At 39.4% G+C, this 21,165-nt stretch overlaps 1 non-coding gene across 1 annotated transcript; it reads right to left on the bottom strand.

The window, feature by feature from the left end:
- Positions 1-2,312: 2,312 nt before the first annotated feature.
- TRNAM-CAU (transfer RNA methionine (anticodon CAU)) lies at positions 2,313-2,385 on the bottom strand. Its single transcript has one exon. It is a non-coding gene; the product is annotated as a tRNA-Met (tRNA).
- Between the last annotated feature and the right edge of the window lie 18,780 nt (positions 2,386-21,165).

Below are 21,165 nucleotides of genomic sequence, written 5' to 3'. Positions count from 1 at the left end.
TTGTCAAGCCATGCTGAGGCAGCATCCCACATGCCACAACTAGAAGGACGCATAACTAAAAATACACAACTATGTACTGGGACTTTGGCAGAAAATAGGAAAAATAAAATTAAAAATGAACAAACAACACACCCAAAACAAATGAATAAAAAATACCACAATCCCTTTCATGTCTAAAGAACAAAATAATTCATTGGAATTTTAAACTAAAAAAAAAGGCATATCTTGAATTACATATAAACATTTTATATATAAAAAATTACATAGAAAAATTTTCTCTGTGTATGCGTTTTTTCCACTTACACATAACTAGGCACACTGAGAATGGCCAAGTGAACATGGAGCCTGGAATGCCAACCCCAAAGCCACCTCCTAAACAGCCACAATGTCAACAGTCAATTGATGGTCATAACTTTTTAAAATACAAAAGCTTCAGAACATTCTGAAATACCTGTACTAATTAACCAGGCAGTTCTCTGTGTGGCCTTCCCCAGATGGGCATGCTCTCTTCCACAAAACTATGAACTATAAATTGTGATGGAGCCAACAAAGTAATTGATTGTCCCCATGCTCTTGCTCAGGGCACTCTTTGAGATGACTGGCAGTAATTCCAGTCCTGACTTCCCCTTGAATGCCTTAAAACTCAAGGGGGTGCGGCATTTATGGATCTGAAAGACATGATAATTTTCTCATTTCTTTTACACTATTCAACACTTTGAAGTCTGTGAGCGATGATCCCAAGGCTCCCTCACATCCTGAGCTTCACCCTCAGAAATCTTGGGGTATGGGGGGCTTGGGTTCAAGTTAAAGAAGTGGAAAGGTTGTGAGGAAGAGTCAAAATGCAGGGACTGTCCCACTGCTCAGTTCTGCTCAGTGAATTCTTTCCTCTGTCTGTGTTGATCTTAATAGGTTTAGAGAACAGATAGGGTGGAATTGCTTTTCTGCTTGGAAGTTTTTGTCTATTTGTTTTTATCTCCAGGAGCCTCTAAAACAAAAGAGGAAAAGTATCCAGGTTCTGTGTGTGGCACATGAGAATAGCTTCTTTGTCTCCTTTGATAATTTTGAAGGGTTTCTGAGGCTGTTGCTCAGGACTCAGGCATTACAGTTGAAATACAGAGCCAAGGATGGTGATGATGGGATCCCAGACAGGTGGGAAAACACCTCGTTAACGACACTTTCCAGCACTCTCTTTCTTCCTCTCTTCCTCTCTTCCTGCATGAATTCATTTTCTATAAATTCTGTTGGGTGTTAGAAGCTTCCTCTGCCCGACTCTCTAGCGATTTGCAATTTCTGTTCCAAGGCCAGATCTACTCCGAGACCTTAGACCCGCCTGTTTTCTCTTAGTCTAGCTTCTCTAGGTCCCCGTCATTGGACTTCCTTGTTTCCCAGGTCAAATCCCACATAAATCCCAAAACCAGTAAGCAGAGAGGTATTGTTACCATTAAAATTGACTTCTCTCGGTTTCTACAACAGAGAGTTGCGGGCCCACCCTTCAGACAGCACCCTTCATTGCTGCAGGGAGACGAAAATGACCGCCCAACACCACACAGACCTTTTTGCTCTTTGAGCATCTCCAGCTGCTTTGGGATCCCGCATCTCTTTTCCCCTGTTTTCTTTCATCATCTACATACAGTCTTTTGGAGCGTTGGTCAAGACATCACCAGCCCTGTCATGTGTGGAGTTACAGGGGGAAAAAATCAGAAAGATTCGATTTACCACACTTCAAGGATGTCCAATATTTCCCTATCTTCTATGTACCCATAAAATTAAAAACAGACCAAAAAAAGATCAATGTTTCCTACACCTGCACTGAGGTGTAAAACTCTGAGGTAGTGAACTGGGAAGCTGCGGGTACCAACCAGGAGGGAAAAAGAGAAGCACAGCCCGAGAAAGCGGGCGTGGACGCTGCAGGCGCCAGCCAGCACTCCGCACTGTTAGCTGTTTTGGGCAGGTGGTTATTTCGGAACTAGCTTTATGCTCCACCTGGTTTTTCAGGACTGCTAAGGATTCTCGCGCCTCAAGGCCACCAAAGCGGCGCGTCTCCAGAACCTCTCAGAAAATAGCTGTTGTGCGAAGCTCATGTTGAATGAAGCCCTGAAACGATTACTGTGAGAAAGGTCTGGCACTAACATAGTTTTACTTTCTTGATATTTCAGGACAGAAAAACCTACGTCCCAGCTTCAAATAAGTGCAGCTATCCAGGATGCTCTGTCTTATCTCTAAAAGGAGTTGTGGTTATCTTTTGTGGTTAGAACAAATACAAGAAAAATGAACATGCTTCCAGACGCCAGAGGGAAGAAAAAAAAAAAACCTGCCCTCTCTGAGGCTCGAACTCAGGACCTTCAGATTATGAGACTGACGCGCTGCCCACTGCGCTAAGAAGGCGATGAAAACTAAACTTTGGCCGGATTCTAAAGGAATCATCTAATTTCTTTGCCCGAGCCAGGCTACTTTCTGGATTTACAGTTTTCTTGACCCAGGGTTACTAGTTCTTCGAGATATTTCCAAATATCTTTTAGTCCCGCGCTCAAAAGAGCCTCACACCTGGAAAACGGGATGTACTCACTTATTTTCTATTGATCTAGATCGTCGTTCCCACAGAGGTATCAATTCATTTTTTACCGTCATTAGTCTCCTCTGTCGGAATAGTCGACCCTCACTAAATAGGATTTGAATGAATAGCTCCCAAACACGTCTACAGTCTACACTTACCTATGTTAAGCCCACATTAAGTCAAAATATCAGAAACTGACTTTATGTCTCCATGTTTTCTTCACCTCTACGTACCCGAAATTCTATTAAAGATTTTATTCACATAATTTCATTTAGTCCAATTTAAATTTTTTTGCCATAAATCTATATATCATTATCTCCACTTTACTGATGAAACCGAGGGGCAGCAGAATCAAATCCACGGCTGCTGAGTGGTAAAGCCAGACCTTGAAAACAGATTTTGTTGATTCCAAAAAGTGTGTTTTCTCTCCTCTAGATCACGTTCTCTCCACCTGGCTTCCCCATATCACCACATTCACTCATTAAGCAAATATTTATAGAATTATGGATTCTTTAGTCCACTCAACAGACATTAGTTCACAACCCGCCATGTGCCTGGCATCTGGGTTCAAAACTTCCAAGGCAACCTCGACTCTTTGTCCCTCAAATCCCCAGAAATATGTTTAATCATCAGTTCTCAAAGTGTGGTGCCTGGACACCTGGGGGTCCTGAGACACTTTCAGGGTATCGGTGAGGCCAACAATATTTTCATAATAATATCAAGGTTTTGTTTGCTTTGAAAAACGACAGTAGGGAAAACTGCTGGTGCCTCCTGTGGATTAAGGCAGTGACCAAGCGGTGCTGGCAGTTATTGTGTCCATAAGTGCCAAACATTCAGGAAAAAAAATATTTTACTTAAGAATATCCTTAAAAAATATAATTTTATTAGCTCTCACCTGTGCAAATAATAATTTGAGTTATGAACTAATCTACCTGATTTTTTTTCATGGAACACCATTTTTACTTGAAAGAGTAAGTAACAGACAAAACTATGATATGTTCAGACATTTTCTTAAAAATTAAATCAGCCTATCACTTCAAAGAAAATAATTGACAGAATTTGTTTGCAATGATAAAATAATAACTATTGATTTCTTTTTATATTTCCAGCTTTTGGTGAATTGGACTTCTTGAATCTTTCTTTTCCTATAAATCTTGAAATTATAGGTCAAAAAATCCTCATGTATTATCTGTTCAGTTTTTTAGTGTGAGTCCCATACCCAAACTCCTCTCCTTGTAGATAGAAGTTATCACCATTGTCACTGAACATGCCAGTGTTCAGTCATGTGACCATCCTGATAATCAGCAGAAAGGAATTGAGAGAGGCATAGCCAAGTGTTAGAAATGTTTGACTATTAAATAGCATCAACTTATTGCTTAAGATGAAATCCATATAGAAAAAAGGAGTAAAATGTTCCCAGGAAAAGAAAACACACCATCAGAAGCACTCTCCTAAAATAAATAGCAAGTATAAACTCTAGAGCTTCAAACTATAATGCTGGCAAGGAGTGACATCAGCAAGATGGCAGAATAGGAAGCCACAAAACTTATTCCCTGGCAGAAATACTAACTTAACATCAGTATATCCAAAGGTCCAAAAAGCCTTTATGAGAACTCCAGAAATCAGTTAAGAAGTTGCAAGACCCCAAGCAAGAGCAAAGCCAAGAACAGGCACATTGAAATGGCTAAGGAAAGCCATTGCATTTTACCCACTATAGACTTTCCTCCAAGCTGGCAGAGCTCAGCAAAATCCAGAGAAAATGTTCAACTTACTGTTTCTCCCTTGGGAAGGAAAAAGAAAAATGAGATGTATGACCAACATTCTGGCTTTTGAGGGGGAGGCTGCACAAGGGACTGGTTTCTGTCTCACTTGACTAGGAGTGCTGACAGGGGACCTTCATCCATACTTTGGATGCCTGTGGGCTGCTGAGAACAAAGGAGAGCTTGGCAGCTTGCTGCAGCATCACAGAACCTGCAGCACCACAGATAACCACCAGAGGGAGCAAGAGATTATGAGCTTTGGGTAAAGCAACTGACAAACCTCTCTATTTGGGAAATTACATGCAAGAGCTCAGCGAAGACGCACCTCTAAGAGGTCTTCAGAGCCTCTAGCCAGGCCTATTGGTGAAGGTCTTCCCCTATACAAATAAAGTCTATAAAGACCAGGAGAAGTAGCTTATTGAGCTACAAGAGAAAGCAGATAACTAAATGAAATCAGGAAAATGATATATTAACAAAATAAGAATATCAATAGAGAGTTAAAAACTATTAAACAATCATAAATTCTGGAGCTAAAGAGTATAATAACTGAATTGAAAAATTCACTAGGAACATTCAACATCAGTCTTGGTCAAGCAAAAGAAAAATTGGTGAACTCAAAGACAAGTCATTTCAATCATCCAGTTAGAGAAGCAAAAAGAAAAAAAATGAAGTGAAGAAAGCCTAAGGGATTTATGAGACATCATCAAACAGAGTAAAATACACATTATGGGAGACCCAGAAGAGAAGAGAGAGAGAAAGGGGCAGAGAGCTTATTTGATGAAATATGGCTAAGAATTTCTGAAATCAGAGAAAGGAAATGGACATTCAAATTGAAGAAGCTCAGAGGTCTCCAACTAGGATGAAACCAACATACACTGAGACACATTATAATCAGACTGTCAAAAATTCAAAGGCAAAGAGAGAATATTGAAAAGAGTAAGAGAAAAGTGACGTATCACATGCAAGAGAGCTCTGACAAGATTATCAGTGGATTTCTCAACAGCAACATTACATTCCAAAAGGGAGTAGGATGAGATATTCAAAGCACTGAAAGAAAAAACCTGCCAACTGAGAATACCATATCTGGCAAAACTGTCCTTCAAAAATAAAGACCTTCCCACATAAACAAAAGCTGACAGAGTTTATTACCGCTAGACCTGCCATACAAGAAATGCTAAATTGAGTCTTTCAAGTGAAATGAAAGGATGCTAGACAGCAACCCAAAAGCAGAAATAGAAAGTGAAATATCTCACAAAAGCAAAAATATAAAGCTTTCTGATAAAGGTCACTATAACACTGTAATGGTGGTGTGTAAATCACTTTTAATTCTGATATTTAAAAGATAAAAGCACTCAAAAACTATAAAACTATATTAATTGATACAAAATATAAAAAGATGTAATTTGTGATATTGATAACATAAAGCAGGGGCAAGATGTAAGGAGAAGAGTTTTTGTGATATCATCAGTTTAATACAGATTGTTATAACTATAAGATGTTTTATACAATCCCCATGGAAACCACAAAATAAAAACCTACAAAAGATACAAAAAAGAAAATGAGAAAGGACTAAAAGCATGTCACTACACAAAATCAATGAAACACAAAGGAGGGCAGGCAGCAAGAGAGGAAAAGAGGGACAGAAGCACTACCAGACATAAAACAATGAACAAAACGGCAGTAGTGAGTCCATCTCTATCAGCAATTATTTTAAATGTAAATGTATAAACTCCCTAATCAAAAGACATAGAGTGGCTGAATGGATAAAAGATAAGATCCAACTACCTGCTATCTACAAAAGACTCTCTCTAGATGTAAAAGCATAGACAGGCCGAAAGTCAAAGGATGGAAAAAGATATTCCATACAACTGGTAATCAAAAGAGAGAAGAGGTGGCCATAATTGACCTTAAGTCAAAAACTGTCACAAGAGACAAAGGAAGGACATTATATAATGATAAAAGTGTCAAGTCACCAGGAAGATATACAAAGTATAAATATATATGAACGTAGTAGCACAGCATCCAAACATATGAAATGTTGTCCAAAAAAACAATACCAAATCCCCAGCGGGGAAAAGGACATTACTCTGTTAATGTAGGACTTTGTGAAAGCAGGAATTCTTCACGCTTCTTTGTCACAATTCAACCCAGTTTGGTTGGTCAAAAAGGCCTGTGGGGTATGGAAACTGGCAGTGGACTATCATAGACTAGGTGTCAAGGTTCTGCCCTTGGCCCCTGTGCTACCAGATATCATCACTATCGCTGAGACAGAGACAAACCATATCAGAGATCGGTACTCTGTTATTGACTTGGATAAAGACTTTTTCTCAATTTCCTCTTGGTATGAGGATCAGAACTAATGCGTGTTCACATGTATACTTTCACTGGACCACAAAAATATCTCAATTCGCCTGCAATATGCCACCAGTGGGTGGGACTTGACCTACAATAAGTCTAAGTCCCCACAAAAGTTGTAATCATCCGTTGCATTGATGATATCCTGTTAGTAGGACCCACCAAAAAAAAAAAAACAGGTGGCTATGGGCTGTACTTCGTCATTGACACAATGATTAGTGCCTATTGGGCTATAAATCCAAATTCAGACTAGGGCCCAACACAGCAGGTACAATTTCTAGAGGCCATTTTGACAAGAAACCAAAAAAGTTTCCCAGATTCAGTCAAACAAACATTGTTGGCGCTGGTGAAACCCACTAATAAAAAGGAGGCCCGGGGCAGCCCAGTGGGGCAGCGGTTAAGTTCACGTGGTCCGCTTCTTGGCGGCCTGGGGTTCACCAGTTCGGATCCTGGGTGTGGACATGACACCACTTGGCAAAAGCCATGCTGTGGTAGGCGTCCCATGTGTAAAGTGGAGGAAGATGGGCATGGATGTTAGCTCAGGGCCAGTCTTCCTCAGCAAAAAGAGGAGGATTGGTAGTAGTTAGCTCAGGGCTAATCTTCCTCAAAGAAAAAAAGGAGGCCCAACCACTAGTATGCTTCTTTGGGTACTGGAGATAACATATAGCCTACCTGGGTGCTCTCCTGGCCCCTTTAGTCAGGGTGACCCAGAAAGCCACCAATTTTAAATAGGACACTTTGCAGCAGCAAACCTCGGAAGCTGTTTAACAGGCTGTGGACCAGCCACCGCCTTTGGGACCTTTGGATCCTGCTGGCCCAATCAAACTACGGGTGTCTATAATCCCCCACATACTGATTGGGTCTATGGCAGCAGAAAACTGCCACTGAGGTGCACCAGCCTCTCAGATTTTGCATGTAAGTTTCCTGAGGCAGCTGCCAGACATACCCCTTTTAAACAGCAGCTCGTTGCTTGCTAATGGACACTCATGGAAACTGAATGTTTTATGGCCAGAGCACCGCATGTGACACTGTGACCTGAACTTCTCATTCTCACTTGGGTGTTTACAAACCCTACCGATAGAATTTCATAGGCTCAACAGAGTTCAATCATCAAATAAAAATGGTACATCCAAGATCACACTTGGTCAGCACCCCAAGGGACCAGTAGACTTTATGAACAAATAGTTACCTTACACAAAAGAGAACAACTGACCCATAGGGGATGCTTTGGCTCCTCCTATGGCTTCCAGGAGCCCAAGATTCAAAGACATGCCTGCCAATGGTATGAGATGGTTTACTGATGGCTCTATAAAACTAAAAGCAAATGGAGTCTGCTGGGCTGCAGCCACCATCTGGGAAGCAGATGGCCATCTTTTTTTTAAAAAAAATATTGGCACCTGAGTTAACATCTGTTGCCAATCTTCTTTGTTTTTGTTCTGTTTTGTTTCTTCTTCTTCTACCCAAAGCCTCCCAGTACATAGTGGTATTGTAGTTGTGCGTGCCTATATTCCATTTGTGAGTGCCACATATTCTAGTTGTGAGTGCCTTTGGTTGTGCTATGTGGGATGCCACCTCAGCATGACTTGATGAGCAGTGATATGTCCTCACCCAGGATCCAAACCAGCAAAACCCCAGGCCACTGAAACAGAGTGGGCAAACTTAGCCACTCTGCCATGGGGCTGGCCCCAGATAGACACCTTTTGAAAGAGATTGGACATGATGTTCTGCCAAACAGGCCAAACTACATGTAGTGGTGGTGGCTGTTCAGGCCACCCCTACCACCATACCTTGCTACATTTTCACTGTCTCATGGGCCATTGCCAATGGCATAGCTATCTGGTCAGGAGAATGGCAACTAAATGACTGGATTATTAAGGAATTCTCCATGTAGGGACAAAGAATATGACTGCAGTTTGCTGCCTGGGAGGGTCAAATCTATATCACTCATGTGGACACTCATGGCAAAGGACCTTTTAAAATGAAACATGAATGAAACTCTCATGCTGATCAAATTTGTGCCCAGTGGGTAAACATCAATCATCCACTGGATATATCAACAGGCTGGAAATGAAAGTCAACCTCAGATATAAGAATGGGCCAAGGCCTGAGGGATAATCCTGGAAGATGCCAGGACCAACTACCCAGTACAATCCTGTGATTCTTGCCAATATGCCTAAATTGTCCAAAGAGGAGAATTGGGACATATTAAATGAGAACTAGAATTAACTCAGGTCTGGCAGATTGACCACTTTAGACTCCTGGCCCCTAGCCATGGGTACCTATAGTGCCTCATTACAGTTGACATCTACTCAGGCTATGATATTGCCTTTCTAGTCTGACATGTGAACACTGGAACTACCATAACCACCCTTGAAAAGCACTTTTGTTTTAGGTTATCCCATTGTACTTTACACTGACAGAGGAACATCTTTCATTGCCCAAGCAACACTACAACGGGCATACTCCATGGCATATGGTGGACTTTCCATGCACCCTATCGCCCACCAGCCATGGAGCCATAAAATGAGGGAATTGCTGACTCAAACAGCAACTGAAACAGGTCACCAATCGGGCACCCACAAACCCAGGGTCAGGCAGGCACCCACAAACCCAGGCTCTTGAGCAGGCGTAGCTCCAGGTTAACTACCACAGATCCAAGAATTCAACCAACCCCAGCACCAGGGCAGCCCCTGTGGACCCAGTCTCAAGGCCTGATCCCACAAACCCAGGCTCCCAGTTATTCTAGTGCCTGTCTGGCCCTCACAAACCCAACCTCCATATTAGCCCCAGGATCCAGGTTTGCCCTAGGGCCAGGCCTTCATGATCCCAGCCTCCAGACTGGCTTTCATAACGCCAGGCTCCCAAATTGCCCCAGTACCAAACCCAGGCAACAGTCTGGTCCCCATATATCCAAGCACCAGGCCTACCCACCTCCTGATCCAGGCACCAGATCTGTCCTCAGAAGGACTCCAACAGCAAGCCCACTCATGGACACCACCAGATGGCCCACTCAGAATCTCTGGAAAGTCTGAATTGTGAAGAGTTTTGCCCTCCCAAAGTGAGCCCTCCCAAAAAAGAAATAACAAGCACCAGAGCAGAAATAAACAAAATACAGACTAGAAAACACAATAGAAAAGATCAATGAAACTAAAAGCTAGTTTTTTTAAAAGATAAACAAAGTTGACAAGCCTTTAGCTAGACTAACAAATAAAAAAGAGAAGACTCAAATAAATAAAATCAGAAATGAAAGAGGAGACGTTATAACTGACACCAGAGAAATACAAAGTCATGACTTACTTAACAATAGGGATACATTCTGAGAAATGCACACTTAGGCAATTTTGTCATCGTGTGAACATCATAGAGTGTACTTACACAAACCTGGATAGTATAGCCTACTACACACTTAGGCTATATGGTCCTAATCTTATGGGGCCACTGACATATATGTGGTCCATCGGTGACCAAAATGTCATTACATGGCACATAACTGTACTATGAACAATTATACACAAAAAAAACCAGATAACCTAGAAGAAATGGATAAATTCCTAGAAACATATAATCTATTAAGACTGATTCATGAAGAAATAGGAAATTTGGACAGATCAATAACAAGTAAGGAAATTGAATCAGTAATCAAAAACCTCTCAACAAAGAAAAGCTCAGAACCAGATGGTTTACTGGTGAAATCTACCAAACATTTAAAGTAGAATTAACACCAACCCTTCTCAAACTCTTCTCAAAAATTGAAGAGGAGGGAACACTCCTAAAACTCATTTTACAAGGCCAGCATTACTCTAATTCAAAAGCCAGGTAAGGACACTACAAGAAAAGAAAATTACAGGGCAGTATTCTCGATGAATATAGGTGCAAAAATTCTCACCAAAATACTAGCAAACTTAATTAAACAGCACAACAAAAGGATCACATACTGTGATCAAGTGGGATTTATTCCTGGGATGCAAGGATGATTCAACATACTCAAATCAATAAATGTGATATTCCACATTAACAGAAGGAAAGATAAAAATCATATGATAATCTCAGTAGATGCAGAAAAAGCATTTAGCAAAATTCAACATCCTTTCATGATAAAAACTCAACAAATCGGGTATAGAAAGAATGTACCTCAACAAAATATAGGCCATATATGACAAACCTACAGCCAACATCATGCTTAACAGTGAAAGGTTGATAGCTTTCCTGGTAAGATCAGGAACAAGACAAAGTTGCTTGCTCTCAGTACTATTTGACATAGTACTGGTAATCCTAGTCAGAGCAATTAGGCAAGGAAAATAAAAGGCATCTAAATTGGAAAGGGAGAAGTAAAATTGTCTCTGATTGCAGATGATAGGATTTTACATATATAAAGTCCTAAGGAAACCATGACAAAAACTGTTAAAACTAATAAAGGAATTCAGCTAAGTTGCAGAATATAAAATCAACATGCAAGTATCAGTTGCATTTCTATACACCAACAACAAACTATCCAAAAAGGAAATAAAGAAAACAATCCTATTTAAAATAGCCTCAAAAATAATAAAATACTTAGGAATAAACTTAACGAAACAGGTGAAAGATCTGTACACTGAAAGTTACAATACACTAATGAAAGAAATTGAATAAGACACACACACACAAAAATAGAAAGATCTGCGGTTGTGTATTGGAAGAATTAATAGTGATAAAATGTCCACAATACCCAAAGTCACCTATAGATTCAATGCAATCCCTAACAAAATTCCAATGTCACTTTTCACAGAAATAAGAAAAATAACCCTATTCATATGGACCCACAAAAGACTCCAGACCACAAAAGACCAGGAACACCTCTGACCACGGAAGTATGGAAGCAGGAAGCAATGGGAAAACTAATCTCTCCCTCTCTTGTTCTTTTAGAACACATAGTGGTGCCTAGATTGACAACACATTGATGAAGATCAGCACAGGGCTGGGAGGAGGCGAGATGTGAAGCATTGCTAGAGCACTTCCCCACAGATGCAAATAGTCTATGCCTATAGCCAGTCTGAGAGTGATCCCAAAAGCCACCAGTGGTTCTGACTGGAGAGTGACATCCTCTGTGCATGTTCAGATACACAGGATACCTAATATCTCATGTATGCAGCTAACTTTAAACATAGACATAAAATCAGAGGCAGACCTTAAATATCAAAGATTGCATGAAACAGTCTATACATCCTACAACTTTACTCTGCCACCTTACCCATGGTTAAACCAGACACTGCTTTGTACAAATGGATTAGAGACTCTTATAATGACCGTCCCCTAACCAGGGTGACATATGCTCCACTGGGTTATATATTCCTCTGTGGAAACTACTGGGCTTTGGGAGTGCTTATCACCCTCATGCTGTTTGGGAATTTTGAGTCCTCAGGTATTTGTGGAAAATGATACTCTAAATGGGTAAGGCCCCACAATTCTGACACATCACAGGGTTGACAGAGACACTCTGCCAGGAAATCAAATAATTGGTTCCACTCTGCTGTCCATTTTATTATACCTGGCACAGATGTACATGCCCTGGAAAAGAATGGCATGCAGCTCATCATTGACTACGGTGGAGACAGCTAACACTACTGCCTGAGCTATTCAAGACCCACAGGACTCACTAATCTCACTAGTCAAGGTGGTGATGGACAACCAAATAGCTCAAGTATATGCTGGCAGAATGGGGTGGCATTTGTGTCATTGCCAATACTACTTGCTGTGTATATATCAATAATTTGTGGAAAGCAAAAACTGAGTTGGAGTAAATCAACACTCAGGCAGGATGGCTGTCAGCTGTACACCCACAGTCCACCCTAGACTCATTCTTTTTTTTTCCAACTTTATTGAGATAAAATTGATATATAACATTGTATAAGTTTAAGGAGTACAACATAATGATTTTATATATGTATATATTGCAAAATGATTACCACAATAAGTTTAGTTAATGCTTCCATCACCCTACATAGTTTTTTTTTTCTTATGCTGAGGACTTTTAAGATCTACTTTCTTAGCAACTTTCAAATATCCAATACAGTATCATTATCTATAGTCACCATGCTGTGCATTATATCCCCAGAACTTATTTATCTTGTAACTGGAAGTTTGTACTCTTTGATCACCTTCACCCATTTCCCTACCCCCTACTCCCTATTTCTGACAACCACCAATCTGTTTTTTCTTCAGTTTTTTAGATTCCACATTTCAGCAAGACCATAGAGTTATTTGTCCTTCTTTGTCTGACTCATTCCACTTATCATAATGTCCTCCAGGTTCATCCATGTTGTCAAAGATGGCAGAATTTCCTTCTTTTTGTGGCTGAATAATATTCCAATATTATTTCAATAATAATATTCCATATATATCATATGTATATATGATATATATATATCACATTTTCTTTATCCATTCATCAGGCAGTGGATATTTATGTTGCCTCCATGTCTTGCCTATTATAAATAATGCTACAATGAACATGAGGGTGCAGGTATCTCTTTGAGACAGTGATTTCATTTCCTTCAGATATATATCCAGAAGGGGGATTGCTTCACTGTATGGTAGTTCTATTTTTAATTTTTGAAGACTCTCCATACTCTTTTCCACAGTGGCTGTACCAATTTATATTCCCACCAACAGTGTACAAGGGTTCCATTTTCTCCACAGAAATAAAAAAGATTATCAAAGAATACTATGAACAATGGTATGTCAAAGAATTGTATAACCTAGATGAAGTGGCAAAATACCTAGAAGCACTCAAATTATCTAAACTGACACAAGAAGAAATAGAAAATCTTGAAAGACCTATAACAAGTACAGACACTGAATCAGTAACCTAAAACCTTCAAGGACCAGATGGCTTCACTGATGAATTCTACCAAACAATTAAAGAAGAATTAACACTGATATTTCTCAAATTTTTCCAAAAAATATGAGGGGGGAACACTTCCTAAGTCATTCTATGAGGACAGCATTATCCTGATAGCAAGTCAGATAAAGAAAAAACAAGAAAATTATAGACCAATATCCTTATGAATATTGATGAAAAATTCTCAACAAAATACTAGCAAACTGAATCCAATGGCATATTAAAAGAATTACACACCATGACCAAGTGGGATGTCACAGGAATGCAAGGATGGTTCAACATGAGAAAATCAATGTCATATACCACATTAATAGAGCAAAGAAAAAAAAAACCCATGATTATCTCACCTGACACAGGAAAGGCATCTTACAAAATACAATACCACTTCATGATAAAAACACTCAGAAAACTAGGAATACAAGAGAACTTCCTCAACACAATAAAGGGCAATTTTGAAAAACCCACAGATAATACCATACTGAATGATTAAAGAACTGAGAACTTGCTTTCTGCAAGTTCTAGCCAAAGAAATTAGATAAGAATAAGAAGTGAAAAGCTTTCAAGTAAAAAAGGAAGAAGTAAAACTCTCTCTTTTTAGTAAATGACACGATCTTATATATAAAAATTCTGAAAGAATCAACAAGAAAGCTATCAGAGCTAATAAATAATTTAACCAAAGTTGCAGGGTACAAGATCAACACACAAAAATCAGTTTTGTTTCCATATACTAGCAATGAATAAAAAAAGAAAAGAAAATTAAGAAAGTAATCCCATGTACAATAGTATCTAAAAGAATAACATGCCTAAGAGTAAATTTAGTGAATGAGGTAAGAGATTTGTACACTGAAAATTACAAAACATTACTAAAAGAAATTAAATAAGACCTAAATAAGTGGAAAGACATTCCATGTTCACAGATTGAAAGATGTAATATTGTTAAGATGGCAATACTGCCAAAATGATCTACAGGTTTAATGCCATCCTTATGAAAATTTCAACAGCCTTTCTTTTTTTTCCCAGAAATAGAAAAGCTGATTCTCAAACTCACATAGAATTGCAAGAGGATCTGAATAGCTAAAACAATCTTGAGAAAGAACAAAGTTGGTGGACTTACACTGCCTGGTTTCAAAACTTACTATAAAGCTACAGAAATAAAACAGTGTGATATTGGCATAATGGTAGACATATACATTAATGAAATAGAATTAAGAGTTCAGAAATAAACCCATAAATCTATGGGAAACTGGTTTCCCACAGGGGTGCCAAATACATTCAATGGAGAAAGAATGGTCTCTTCAACTAACAAGGCTGGGACAACTGGCTTTCCACATGCAAAAGAAGGAAGTTAGACCTCTACTTGACATTATATACAAAAATTAACTCAAAATTTTGATAAGATAGATATATTGGACTCCATCAAAATTAAAAATTGTGTGCATCAAAGGGCATTATCAAGAAAGTAAAAAGATAGCCTACAGAATGAGAGAGAAAATATCTGTAAATCATATTTCTGATAAAGGTTTAATATCCAGAATATATAAAGAAATAAAACTTAACATCAAAAAGACAAATGCCAATTTAAAAGTGAGCAAAGGACTTGAATAGACATTTCTCTAAAGAAGATATACAAATGGCTAATAAACATATGAAAAGATGTTCAACATATCACCAGGGAAATGCAAATCAAAGCCACAATGAGATACTACTTCACACTTGCTAGGACAGCTATAATTAAAAAGAAAATGGCAAATAGCAAATATTGGCAAGGATGTGGAGAAATTGGAACCCTCATATACTGCTGGTGGGAATGTAAAATTTAAATTGCTGTGTAAAACAGCTGACAGTTCCTCAGAAGTCTAAACATAGAATTACCATATGTCTCAGCAATTCTACCCCGAGGCATATACCCCAAATAATAGAAAACAAAGACCCAGAGAGATAGTGGCACATAAATGTTCATTGGAGCATTGTTCACAATAGCCAAACGGTAGAAACAACACAAATGTCTATTACAGATGAATGGATAAACAAAATGTGGTACATACACACAATGGAAATATTCAGCCATTAAAAGGAAGGAAATTCTGATCTATGCTAAAACATGGATGAAACTTGAAAACATTACGCTAAGTGAAATAAGCCAGACACCAAAGGGTAAATATTATATGAATCCACTTATATGAAATATCTAGAATAGGCAAATTCATAGAGACAGAAAGTAGATTAGAGGATATGAGGTATGGAGGAGAAACAGGTATGAGTGATTGCTTAATGAGTTTCTGTTTGGGTAATGGAAAAGCTTTGGAAATAGTAGTGATGGTGCAGAACATTGTAAATGTAACTAATGTCACTGAGCTGTACACTTAAAAATGGTTAAAAATGGCATATTTTATGCTATGTTTATATAGTACTGCAATAAAATTTTTAAAAAAGAAAAAAATTTGATTTTTCAACAAACAATATTGCCCAAGAGCAGAAAATTAATCAACGCTGGAAAAAGAGGAATTCTGAAACGGCAAATGGCAGACTTCAAATCATTGCCTAAAAATTGCTTAAAATCAGCTGCTTCTACATAACCCACCCGAAATAAGGGGAAGGAAGGACTTGGTGGTGGTCTGAGTTTTGTCCCCCAGCCCACTGATCCAGCTCTGTCATAAACTTGAGTTCATATGCCCACTTTATAGCCTGTCTTCTGAAATAAGTATAAAGGTATTCAGCGAGGAGAGGCAAAAACATAGAGACACCATGGCTTAGAAAAGTTGTGTAAGCATACATGGGCTATACAAGAGTTTCCATTTGCTCATCTGAGCTGAAAAATGAGTCCTTTTGAAATCACCTTCTCATCGAAATCTGAACCTGACTCCACAGGACTCACAGGATTTTGACAAAATGACTCGTACCAGGATACAAAGGCTCCAACTGTATAAAACATAAAGCACAGTGAGGCTCACATATGGAATTCAAACAACACTCAGGTGCACTCACCACTACAATGGGAAATCTCATAAAGACTCAGCCTGTTCTGGGAAAGTACTTTAGGTTCTGACTTCCTTATGCTTTACCCTCCTCAGGTTATGATCATCCCCTCAGGGCTAGTTCTCCAAGTATATCTGGTTGAGGATGAATTGAATGAAAGGAATCACGGGAAAGAGAAGTAGGAAGAAAAATCTTAAAGTCAGTGAAATATAAAGATACAACGAAACAAGTACAGGAAAAAACAGAGAAAAAGATTTTAAACAGAAGTCTCAAATTGTCAGTATTTATTTGGTGTGTTTACTGGGCTCAGAACAGTTTGGATTTAAAAGGAACGGAAGACATAGATCCTGCCCTTTAGAGAAGTAACATTTTAATGAGTACCTATTTCACACCTGTGTTGGCATGAATGTGTTGGTCCATTTGCATAAATTACATTTCATCCTTCCCACAACTCAGGGAGGGAGGTATTGTTTTATGAATTTGTAACAGTCAAGATGGAAAGACAAAATGGAGAGTTGCAAAACAGATAATGTGGAGAGCTGGACAGAAAACACAGAAAGGCAATCAGATGGTATTCAGGAGAAGAGAAGAGGTATCTTTATATGAACAGACAGATAGACTCAATGTATGAGACAAAAAGGTTAATTAAGAAGAGATGACATGGAGAAAAGACCTTCCCTTGACTAGATTAAAATTTACCTGGATTCACAGGTGTGAGGACAATCACCAGAACTCAGGAACCTGATGAAGCATAAAATGGAGACACTAACAGGAGATTTAGTCTGACTCCTATAAAAGTCTTCATCAGCATTGCGTGTATCAGGATCCCAAGAATCACAAATACATCTGCTGCATAGACATAAGAAAAGTACATCTCCTCTCTGGAGTCCATTCCTGGTCTGGGTTTAGATTTGTGCAGAAAAACCTTATCATTTAACTCTTTCCAGAGCCCAATCGTTTCCTTCAGTGTCTTAGGAAGTTCCGCTTGAATCTCTATTATGTCTTGTCCCTTAGATTATCTGTCTTAGTGCATGTCTCAAGGGTAGAATGTGCCTGCCTCTTTAGTGTGGAAGTTCCTTTGGGAAATGATTTAACAGCAAAAAAAGGAGGCTGCATGCTATGTAAGGAAGATTCAAAAGACTTTCCAATGGAATTCCAATGTATCTACAAAACACATCATTCAAAAAAACTCTCCTCTATCTCAAATCCATGAATCACTTTCCTCTACAATTCATCAACTCTCCGCACTTTACATTTACAAGCCCAACTCATACCCTCCTTACTGCTGACTTGCTTGCCTAACCACGTTTGTCCAACCAAAGTAAATTCATCATCTACCTATTTGAAGTCACTTCCTATCCAAACTCACCCTTCCACCTCAATATGGCCCACACACACCAAACCTCTGCTGGCCCCTTATCCTGCTCTTCTCCCTTCTACCTTTATCCTTTATCCTTCTACCTACTATTAGCCCCAAACTTATATTTCTTCTTTCCAAAATCACCACATCCTTATTCTTTCCAAATACTTGACCCTAGCTAGAGATAAATCAATCTCTCTCTCTCTTATAATCAGATCTTATCATCCTAGTTGAAATACTCACATGATCTAACTCTCCTATATATCTTCACCTTCCCAAATAGAGGCATCCTAGGAAATTTTGGAATTTTCTGCCTTATCACAAATTCTGCCACTTATAAATGAACTCCTTCCACACAACTTGTCTCTCTACAGAAAGGCTGCTTATAGAACTGACAAATAAAATACAGGATGCCCAGTTAAATTTGAATTTCAGATAAACAATGAATCACTTTTTAGTATAAGTATGTCCCATGCAAACAAGCATTAAAAATCCATAATTTATCTAAAATGTAACTAGGCCCCCTGAATTTTTTTCTTTCTAAACCTGGCAACCCTAGATACCATACAGTCTCCTGAGACCAATGTGGCATCTCACTTTCTAGTGTTTCATCTCAGAAGAGTCTCGGATCTATCAAACGTATCTGTCCAGGGGTTGCAGGTCATAATTTCTAACTTGTTTAACTCTAGTCACAATAGTCCTCCCTTACGCTTCATCTCTATCCCAAAAATCAGATGTTTTTTAGAACGACAGCAGTCAGGTAGTTTCCTCATCTCTTACCTGAAGTGAATTCCCAGATAGCAAAAACAAGTGACTCTGAGGGAAAAAGAGGAAAGGTCTGGAAGGAAGCTACCAAAATGAGGCACAAGAAGGAGAGGACAATGGCAAAGACAATAAAACATCAGTCAGAAAACAAACATTCTGGGGCCCAGCCAGTGGTGCAGAGGCTACGTTCACATGTTCCACTTAGGCTGCCCGGAGTCCATTGGTTCAGATCCCAGGTGCAGACCCACACACTGCTTGTCAAGCCATGCTGTTGCAGGCGTCCCACATATAAAGTAGAGGAAGATGGGCACGGATGTTAGCTCAGGGCCAGTCTTACTCAGCAAAAAAGAGGGATTGGTGGCAGATGTTAGCTCAGGGCTAATCTTCCTCAAAAAAAAAAAGAAAACAAATATTCTGAGGAGGAAGTGAAAATTCAAGCTTAGGAGAGGAGTCAATTCTTTTAGCTTCTAAACTACATGCTACTTCCCTTCACCTCCCCTGCTCACACTCACATACTTTCAAGAGAGGAAGAGCATAGTTGAGATAGAACTACAGCTGATTATAATTATAGAGAGAGACAGACAGGCGAGTTCAGGTACAGGATACTGAAGAACTGAGAGAAAACAAAGAAAGTAGAGAAAGTGGAGAGTTTGGGTTCTGGGATCATAAGAGTTCAAGAAGGGTCAGACTGCTTCACCTGCTGGCACTTAAGTCTTCATGGAGGCCTGCATTTCTTGGTGTCTTCCTACCACCACATTTTAAGGTTTGAGTCAGTAACATCCACCTAATAAGAGACCTAATCTGCAACAAGGTAACTACTGTCTATAGCTGTCACAGGATGCTGCTTACTTTTCACACCAGGGAAAAGCCAATGATCACTTTCAAAACATGTCCCAGACACTGCCAAGTATCAGTTTGTCAAGGAGTATGATTTGTACCCAGTAAGGAGAGATATAAGTCTATTTCAGCAAGATAAGGGGCCAAGAGGTTGAGGGCCAAGACAGAAACTCTACCTACTCCCCTGAATTCTTCTTGGGAGAGAAGCATGTTCTAGTGAGGAAGGAATGGAGCCGTTACTGGAATAGCACAGGATATACTCAGGAATATCCCTCTGCTATTTCTCCCCTCCAGACTTGAGCTAGTTCCATCCACTTGAGCTCGTTTGAAAGGAGACTTTAGATACGGTCAAATCTCCAGTTGCTTTTCATCAGATTTCCCAAAGGAATTCTGCCCTCTCCATATACTCAACTTCCTCTCTATCTACTGGGCCCTCTAGACTACCAACTTCATCTCTTGTTACTTCTTTAAGCCAATTCTTTCCAGGTTTTCTTACCTCTCTTGCACCTCTTATTCAGTGGATATTACTGTCTCATCATCCTAGCTGCAAAGGAGTTAATTTTTATTCTGCTGTCTATATACTTGGCAAAAGAACTTGAGGTTTTATTCCTATGGAAGAAGATGAATGTGCATATTACATGTAGGGGATAATAGCTACAAGAGTCAGGCAGAAAATAAAAAACACACCACTTAACCTGATTCCAGTATTTCCTACACTTACTTGACACAACAACCATTTTCTGTCTCCTCTCTTTTTCCTTTCTCCTATCCCATATTCCCATGTAACGTCCATATTTATCTTCTTCCACAGGAATAGAACTTGCAATTAGGCGTGGCCATGTGACTAAGGTCTGGCCAATGAGATGCAGGTAGGATGATTGTGCGGCAGCTTCTCGGAAACTTTAATAAGAGCTAGTACATGCCCTTTGCCTTTTCTTCTTTGTCTCTTCATCCATCTTTCTGTCTAATACTTGAATGTGATGGTTAGAACTCTACCTACCAGATTAACGCCACATTCCAAGGGAAGGTGGAGAATGAACCGGAAGAAATCTGGTTCCCTGAAGACTGTGGAACAAAGCGATTGTAACAGCCATGAACTGCCTAACTCTTTTTTGTAAAGTCTCCTCTGATCTCCCTAGGCAAAATAACCCACTTCCTCCAATACTCTTACGCACTTTGCACAGATCTTTCATCTAGTACATATCCTATTGAATTAAACTTGTCTCTTATGCACACAGATAGCAAATCAAAGCCCATTGTGACTGACGGACAATGGATATGGTATTGAGAAGGAACCTGAGCTTCAGTTCTTGCTGAGTGGAAAAGTCACAACTGATTGGTGTTAGCTGCCATGGATAAAAGGGAGACTAGTAATTTGCCTCATAGATTTGCCACCTCTGACCTAGGCACATATCTATTTCATTTTCGATTATGATTTATAAAGGGTAGGAACTAACCGTTCTTAGTTTTCCATTTCCAGTGCCCAACTACATCATAGGGTAGAATGCAAATTGCATGAATTTTAAAGATAAAATGAGACCCCCAAATTAATTTTACACCTGTGGTAAGCCAGTCTAAGGCACTTGTTCATCCTCCTCTTGCTTGGGTGTACTTCAGTGGGAAAATCTGAGATGCCCTGGCAAATCAGGAGGTGAAGAACAGCAATGCTACCGGATTGGAA

Source organism: Equus przewalskii, chromosome 19 (genome assembly GCF_037783145.1).
Source record: "Equus przewalskii isolate Varuska chromosome 19, EquPr2, whole genome shotgun sequence".
Classification (NCBI taxonomy): domain Eukaryota; kingdom Metazoa; phylum Chordata; class Mammalia; order Perissodactyla; family Equidae; genus Equus; species Equus przewalskii.
This window is presented reverse-complemented; position numbering and strand designations above follow the sequence as displayed.